Source organism: Varroa jacobsoni, unplaced genomic scaffold (assembly GCF_002532875.2).
Source record: "Varroa jacobsoni isolate VJ856 unplaced genomic scaffold, vjacob_1.0 scaffold_191, whole genome shotgun sequence".
In the NCBI taxonomy this organism is placed as follows: domain Eukaryota; kingdom Metazoa; phylum Arthropoda; class Arachnida; order Mesostigmata; family Varroidae; genus Varroa; species Varroa jacobsoni.
This window is the reverse complement of record NW_019213093.1, coordinates 65,732-74,487: the sequence shown is the minus strand read 5'-3', so window position 1 is coordinate 74,487 and position 8,756 is coordinate 65,732.

Below are 8,756 nucleotides of genomic sequence, written 5' to 3'. Positions count from 1 at the left end.
TATATATTTGATCTAAGTTCAGTGGATTTATTTCTTTACAAAACCATATTATATATTCTTGGGCAAATAAGGCATAACTCAATTGCTCAACTATGATGTGTCTACTAAGGTAGTTTATCATCAACCATTGAGCTCTTGATGAACTGAAAATTTCCAAAATAAGGATTCCGCCACATCGTGTAGGACACATTTATTGCCACCGTTTCCACTTTGATATATGGCCACCGTTCTTCTTGCTTTACTAACGGTTACTGATGATATCAAAATATTTTTTACTCTAAATAAACCTATGTCAAGTTCTTTACGACACTTCCTTCTTCTTCTCGTATGCCGCTATTCATGTTAATGCATGAAAGACAACAGACTAAGGAACCGTATCGCCACATTTCCGTCTCTCACATTCATCCCGTTGAGGCTTTTCAGGGCCAAAGCCTCCTTCTGCCTTAAGCCCTCAGGCGAGGAGCATTGACGAGATAGGCGCGACCACCAGTCACCGGCTGCCGTTGAGACGATTGGTACTGGACGAGCCTGACAGCCTACTCGTCCACAACCAGGGCTAAGTGTATGGCAAAATGTGGGGAACGGGAGAATCCGACGCCCCATTGGGGTGTCACGGGGGCTCGCTACGGACAGTAGATCGTTTCTTTTTCCCACGTCGCAACATCCCCGTGAGAGGGCCCCAGAGTCCATCCCAAAGTCGATCCCCGTTCTCGTTTAGGTCTCCAGGTTCAGGTCCGCCGTCCGCTATCCGCCACTGGGACGTTCTATACCAATGACATCGACAGTCCTCGGCATCCTCTGGCGGGGCACTGGGCATCACCGATACCCCCGCGAGACTACCTATCTCTCTATCTCCGTCTCCATGTCTCCTCTGAGTACGGCGGACACGAACGAGGCGAGGATGTGTTGTGCGAGGCGTGGGCGAGAAGCAAGAAGATAAAACGCGCAAACACGAGACCCAGCCGAACAGAGAGAGTGAAAAGCACGATACAACGATAGACAGACACTCTGCCTCTGGGTCGTCTATAGCAAAAGAGACACCTATACACAGGCGCGCAGTACGTCGAGCCTCGCATGCTGTCATCCTTTGCGAAGAAGGCACCTAAGACGGAGTATAGCCTATGGCTATAACCGCCCAACAGGCCAACCACGACCGGTTATAGCGACAGGCACCGTCGTTTCGATACTAGCAGCAACCGTCGTGCCTGCCTGCAACGGTGAGTGTCGAGTGGACCACTCCGTACAGTATTGTGCATAGTAGAGATGGCCGATAGATTCGACGGAAGCATCGTCGAACTCTATCGGGCCATCCAACGCCGACAAGAAATCAAGACGACGACAACAACAACAACAACAACAACACCACTAGTGAATCCAACGGGTACCCTGCTCAAATGAAGACGATGAAAGAAGAAGCAAACGAAAGATCTAGCCGACAGTAAGAAGCTCAGCAGCAGCAGCAATGGAAGACACATTTATTTCGACTGTGAGAGAGACGCAGGCCACTACTAGAGTGATGTCACGCTCTGCTACGTTGCGTTAGCGTAGAAGCATCAGCCAAAGACGTTCTATAATACGCTGTCCGGTTCCCTGGAATCTGCCGATAGTCTCTGTTCGTTCACGTAATTCGTATATTCTTGTCTCCATTTCATTGTCCAGTAATTTTGTAGCTTATTCTCGTTTTTCTTCTTTCAGTATCTATCTACGATTTTCCTTCGCATTTTGACGCGCATGCCATGACGTCTCTTGGGTGTCCGCAGCAGATGTGGTCGGATGCGATCAAAGCGCATGCACACAGGACGCATCGAAGAAAAACAGCAGAAATCAACGAGCGGAGACTTTATCGAAAAAGAAGTTTGAGGAAAGAAACACGTTCGAACGGTTACCATATGCAAGTAACAAAACAAGTATTGCAGTAGAAAGGCACTAAAAATCACAACAGGGACGGCACTGAGACCGGAACAAAGCTACGAAATAGGGATATACGTAGCCCCTGGAGAGCCGTGATGGACAGTGGAGACACGATGCGCCAGCATTGCGGACAGCGACGATGGGAAAGCTGGAGTTCTTCCTTGTTGTCTCGATTGTCAAACGGCGGTGTGTGTTACAGTAAGAACACAACACGTCAAATAGGACTTGCCCGATCGTTTGGCGGCATTTGCCTCGACGGAATAGTTGAAAAGACAAGCGGGTAGCGTAAGGTTCCACGGGAAGGCAATGCGATTTCAAACGACAGATAGACTGAAAGCTGTTGACAGCTGGTGCAAGGTGTGGTGGCAACGCCGTTGAGGAAAGGCCCTTTTTGTGAAATTGAACGTTCTTGCCTAGGTCACTGTTAACGATAGCCACAAACAATCGATTTTCGACACTCTCTCACTTATGGGCTTCGTATCGCGTTCTACAGGATAAGCTAGTTTCAGGAGGCATCGTCAATAAGAGCATTTGCATGGTAGTTTTTACATGGATAAGAAAACAAGCAGCTTCAATCGACGCTTGACGATCTAAGTTACAATGAGCAAGCACAAAATGACTCTTTATTTGATACATTCAAAGAGACCTTTATTATGGCTTCGGAAAGAATATTTTGCAATCCTATTCCGACTATAGCAGCGAACATTCCTGTCCTGTAACTTTCCAGATAACCAACTGTATTCTGAAGGCAGATGCTGCTAATTGTACATTGCATCTTTGAAGGCAGACACCCTTGGACCTAATGGGAATATCATGTTCCTAGTGAAGTGAGTAGCATTGTAATTCCCATATAGCGTTTGCGCATTCGTTCAGTCTTTAAAAGTTTGTGAAGTGTTGCTTCGCTTACTCTTTGAAAGTTACTAAAAAATGAACCGTTTCCAACTATCAAAAACAACTACAAAATCATTCGGAGGTGTTACAGTACGCGTAAGCATAGATCTGCTGTTGTGTATTTCTTGGAATTTATTTAATCTTATTTATCTTATTTCAATTTTGTCCAACTGCGTTCATGTGATCTTTAAGAAGTGCTTTATCTAAATGAAGTCAGCTTCAATGAAGGGCAATGTCGAACAAATTCATTATCGTTATTTTTTTCTCACACATTTTTCTCGCTCAGCTCTTTCTTTCGACGGTTACACATCATAACCCACCTGAGACCTCATCTGAAGCTAAAACTCCCATTCGGTGGGCAAGCATAGCCCGTGAGCATGGGTGCTATTCTTGCCTATTGAATCAATGATATCCTGGCGTACTGTTCCTGTCCTCGGAATCGTCTTCATTTCCGTTTGCGTTTGAGGTTTGTGCTGCCCACCCCTCTCAGCACGCGTCTGGGTCAACGTCTCTATTTCTCTGTTGTTCTCCATCTCGTTCTGTATCGAGTACGAACTGTCACAGTTTTACTTCAATCACAACCCGCTGCCTTCCCCCCTCTTCTCGTCGTCCCCCGCACTTCCGCCCATCCTACTCGACTGACTGGCACCTCGCGTCGTCACAATAGAGGAGCGCAGTACTGTCTCCGACAATGGCAGCAGCAGCCGTCGCTGCTGCTGCACAAGCAGTAACAAAGTAAGCAGCGCAATATTTTTCTAGGTCACATTTTGAATGCTACTGTCTACCGGCTGTCAGTTGACGCTCTGAGTCGTCATCCCGTCCGAACTCGGGTCCCGAATTCCCGAACTCGTTATCGTCGTCGGCCGGAGGCCAATAGTCGAGTAAAAGATAGGTCGAGTAGCTACCGCTAGGTCACCCTCGAATCGCATGCGTGGGTGGGTGCTGTATCGTGGGTCCCTTCTAATTCGCCTCGGCCAGAGAAAGAAGGGAAAAAAGGGAAATCTCCCTCGTTCTAGGTGTGTACGCTTGGCCTGTGCCGTTACTGCAGTGTCGCATCCTCCGCAAATCGTCCCACTCTGCAGCAGATGCTCGCCTCTTCTCTCTCGCTCCAATATCCTCTGTTCTCTTTACTATCGTCATTCATTCGCTCTTCATTTCTCATTGATTTTTAATTTTTCACATTGCCACCGCCCGCTCGCGCACCCACGGCTATTCGTCAGCGCAGGATCCTGCCTACTACTATTGTGATCGAGTGATGATTCGTTTCTCCCTCAGACTTGCTCTTCTCGACGCACGAAGCTTCGGCTTTCGTTAGTTCGCTCGAATTCCGTGTTCCAACGAAGGCTGAAGCACTGTCAGGGGTTGCCACTGCTGTGCCCTAGTTGTCCGGTTGTGGCAACAGCACCTCGAAGCTGACGATCCCAAATTCGACCAGTGCCCTTCTGACCGGAGGCGCTCCCGCCCACAGGGGACCCGACAATATCAGGCATGTCCGTATAGCTCATCATGGTACTAGCGGCGATAGCGACAGCATCACGAACAGTGCGACTGCATCTCTGCATGTAACTGCATCCGTGTCGTACTGCCACTACACAAAGTTATCCTTCTCAGCGTTTTGCCTCTCGTCCTTCTTGCTTTGTCGTCCCGTTGACGACGCCACAGTGCTTCTTGCAAATGCTTGCAAAGCATGCAAGCTCCTAGCATCTGTACGTTTTGGCATCTGAATGTCTAGATGATGCGCGCAAGTGATGCAGCTGCAGCAGCAGTATACGCCATACGACGTATTGCGACGGTTAAACAGACGACCATCACACAGACGGCTACTTCGTTTAGCCGGCTAAGAAGGCAGCCATTCAGCAGGGGTCGAGCCGAGAGTCAAATCTCGAGCCTTCCGCTTTTCCACTGCCCTAAGAGAATTCCAAATCTACCAAACAGCAGCCGATCATCTCTTCTCGCCAACAGGGATCCGCTATCCTGCTAACCTTCTAGATGCACTCAACACCCGCCTTAAGGCACTCCACACTCTCACAGAGCATCAGACAAAAGGCATTGAATTCGCGGAGCTGCTGCAGGCCTCGCACACGAAAGAGGTTGAATCTACTGTCAGCTAAGTCCTATCCCGTCGACATTCAGAGCCCCACAGGAGGAGCAGCAGAAAAGCTCAGAGAGGCCTGAGAGCTGAATCGTCGTCACTCGACTTGACCTAGTTATCCGCGGGAATTTTCGACTCGACTCGAGCGTATTTCTCAGGCGATTCGGCGAAAGCGGTTTGGCGATTCATCGAACTTCGACTTGGTCCCTCTCTCTCGCGCTCTCTCGCTCTGTGTTTCCATATTCTTGCGGGTCGCTCCCCCGAGACCGCTGCTAGCGACGGGGAAGCACGCGCCTGTCGAAATTCTGCCGAAAATGCAAGGTTGACGCCTTTGGGTAGTGCCCGCCTGCGCCTTGTCTCTCGAGTTGGACCCAAATAATAGAAGGCTGTTAGTAACCTGCTCGCGCGTGCCCGCATGAACAACGGCCTTCAGTAATTAAGCCCTTCTTTAATATGCGTGCAAACATATAACTGAACAATTTACCAACACTGTACATGAACGCATACATCTCGTAGACCTGTATAACGGTATTCCATACTGGTACGGCCGCCTTAGTACGCTCTGCTTTATGAATGCAGTCGCCGTCGGCGCTTGCTCTCTGACGACATTTTGCAATCGAGCCGTAAGTTGTGCTGACAAAGAAGGATGCCGGCGATGAAAAGCAGCGGCCATGCATCTATCTAGGCCTCACTAGAGACTGTAGTTGGATCTGATTGGCTGATGTTTGTAGGCTGATCTCTGAATCATGGAGTGCCGCCCCCGCTTGGATGCATCCCGTATCCTTTCTTCAGCGGCAGCAGCAGTGGCAGCAAAAGCATCCAATCGCGACTATCCCTCTCTATCGGCCAGTTCAGACAACATTTCTAACTTGATTACAACCCTAGCGCAGGTCTAGCTCGTGGCTTCAAGGGGTGCGAAGCCTCGAACAGCAAATGCCTTGCTAGAGTTCAATGGCTGGCACATAAGCTGTAATATTAACAGCAGCAGCGGCAGATGTCTCTCCACTTTTGGTCTTTCATTCTTCCATCGCTACATTTGGCATCTCCACGTCACTCACGGCGTCGTTCAAAATGATAAATAAAAACACAAACAGTTGCCAAATTGGGCGGGGACCAAACGCGCATCTAGATATGAGAGGGTGTACCGGAGCTTTTAGGGGGTTACTTGGATGCTTTGCAGTAGCATTCCATTGGAAAGGCGAAGGGCAAAGGCTGCACAGGCAAAATTCTGTATCGCGTCTCTAACCCCCAACAAATTTGAGCTCGGAGGAGTGTCCCTAGCTACTGCTCCTCGTTCCTCAAGCCACAAAACTCGCTGTTCGATTGCTAAGAAAAAAAAAGGAGAATCAAGAAGAAAGGATGAACGTTTTTTCTTCAAAGCTGCACAGCACAACGTGGGATAATGCCGCAAATTGCAGAGTGCGTATACTGAGTCAAAAGATTACTGTCGACTGACACTGCTAGAAAATCCACAGAAAATCAGAGGTTATGGCTTACTTATTCGAGTCGCCACGTGCTCAAGCCTCTGATGAAAGCTTTTAATTCTATAGAAATCTAATACAGGCCATGTTTGGCCCATTTCGCGTGTTTACCGGTTGCAAAGAAGCACATAAGCGGTCCAGTCACTTCGTACTGGACAGTTAAAAGCGACCTAATGCTTCAAAGGCACACTATAAGCTAACACGTTGTCTGTTACAATGGAGAGCGAGCTGGCGGCCAACTGCAATCGAAAGGCAGACATTGTCAATCCGCAGCAATCGCATTCGTTCTCCTTTCACAGCAGATCAGCATGTCGTGTTTGCTTCTACGAAGAAAGAAAGGTTCCATGCCGTAGAACGTCGTCTTAATAGACAACACATGCCGTCAGCCGGTGCGAATCCTTCACGCTAGCTTGTTGTAACAATTGAGATCCTCCTCGACACAGTACTTGATTGCCGACTCCGCTGTGGCCTTCCGTTTCGCATCGGAGGTCATTTGTGCCGCCTCTGTGGACCGTTAATAGCGTGTGCCCGATGATCGAATCAAGCAGCAAATGCCGTCACTGCCTTAGGCTTAAACACTTATAAAGCCACGCACAGAATCGGGCCGCGTGACACCTTGCCCCGCAAAACGCTGCTGAGTCTGCGCACATCGGGTAGTAAACCGCGTCCTATTCTAGTAGCGGCGTCTGAACTACCGCTCTCAGCGCGAGCGCGCCTGAATCTGCTATGTTTAAGAAATATGCTACTTTAAATTAGAATCACTGGCTCCGCTTAGGAAAAGAACGTAGCGGCCGCCGCAGACAAATACCCAGTCAGCTGCTAACTACCGTCGAGGTCTGACCAAGTAGAACGATCTGCAAATTGTCGGGTCGAGTCGAGCAGACAAATTACAGACTGACGATTGCAGACACTGCAGAAAAACATTCCAGATTACAAAGATACAAAGGTCACTGACCATGAGTCTTGCCCTAGATGGTGTTTTTCCGAGGGCGACGACGGGTTAGAGGTCAGGTTTTTTTAGAATGCTGCGACGATAGCGACAGCGTCAGCAATGGCTATTTAGTCCCTACATATGCGGTCAGCACGGTTGTTTGTGAGAGCACAGCTCAGACTTGACAGTAACATACGTATATACATGTGTTTGACGTCGTAGTATACATATACAAGTACGGGCTGCTACCATAATGGTTTAACAATGAATATAGATTGAATCGTCAGTGCGAGATCGTATGATTACATATTTTAAAATTAAAGAATATGCCAATGCGGGGTTCGTATTTAATAAAAGATCATATGGGTAAGTTTATTGAATGTTCTGTGGTGTGGTTGACAAAACTTAGAGAATACAGAAATACCTAAAAAGTTAACTAGCTGGCTACTTATATAAAATGAGATACTATTATATATTTATATTTAAGTTTACGCCCGTCTGAATTAACTGGTATAAAATATACGATAATTTATGGCACTTATTAATACTCTGGTCAACTTTTGGGATCCACCTGAAGCGTAGAAGTGAAGCATCATTACGTTTGGCATTCAGAGTCGCCTTAATCTGCTTCATTTTTAATTGTTGCACATTTCGCTATATTTAAGATACCATAAGACATTATACATGTCACATTATAGATCAGTCACTGTTTAATTGAATCATACAACCAACTTGTGACAACAAAATTGATTTTATTGATACTTCTATCGCATCGCATGCAACGCCGATTGTACAATTTAAGTAAGATACGATGCAGGACACATTAATTAATCAAATCAATACTGCATCCGGTCAACCTACGCGTAAAAGTCACTGGGGCAAGCTTCTTCTCCAGTGGATCCGCTTTTTCTACGTTGGTCTTGATTTGTCTCCTCACTGAGAGCGATTTCTGTTGTATGTTTAAAGATCCTGGAACCGCTGTTATGTACTCACATAATAACAGCGGCACATCGTTTATTTTTCTTTGACGAACTTCCGTTTACTCGTTCGATTTCTGTTTTGCCTTTCTTTAGCACCCGTGCAAGTCGTCGCCCATCATATCGCTGTGAACTGAGCGCCTTCGTTCGTAGCCAGTTTTAGCGGTAGCGAGGCAAACCGTGATGGCGATAGTTCCGTGACACCAACAAATTGCCAGCATTTGTGCAAAATAGTCAGGCCCTTCTCTCGTTGCCTTTCTCTGCTCGTCTTTTGCGAAACCCAGTGGGGGATGAACCAGGTGTCTCCTACGTTCAGTTCCTGGGACAGCCGCAACGATAAGGCTAAGGCCGTCTCGCATCAGGAGGTCAGCGACGGGTCAGCATTGCCGCAGGCGTCGAACGCCGGCGGGATGCAATGCTCGCCTCCTCCTGCTCGTTCGTTCGTTTGGTAGTTTGCTGTTCGTTTTGCCCAC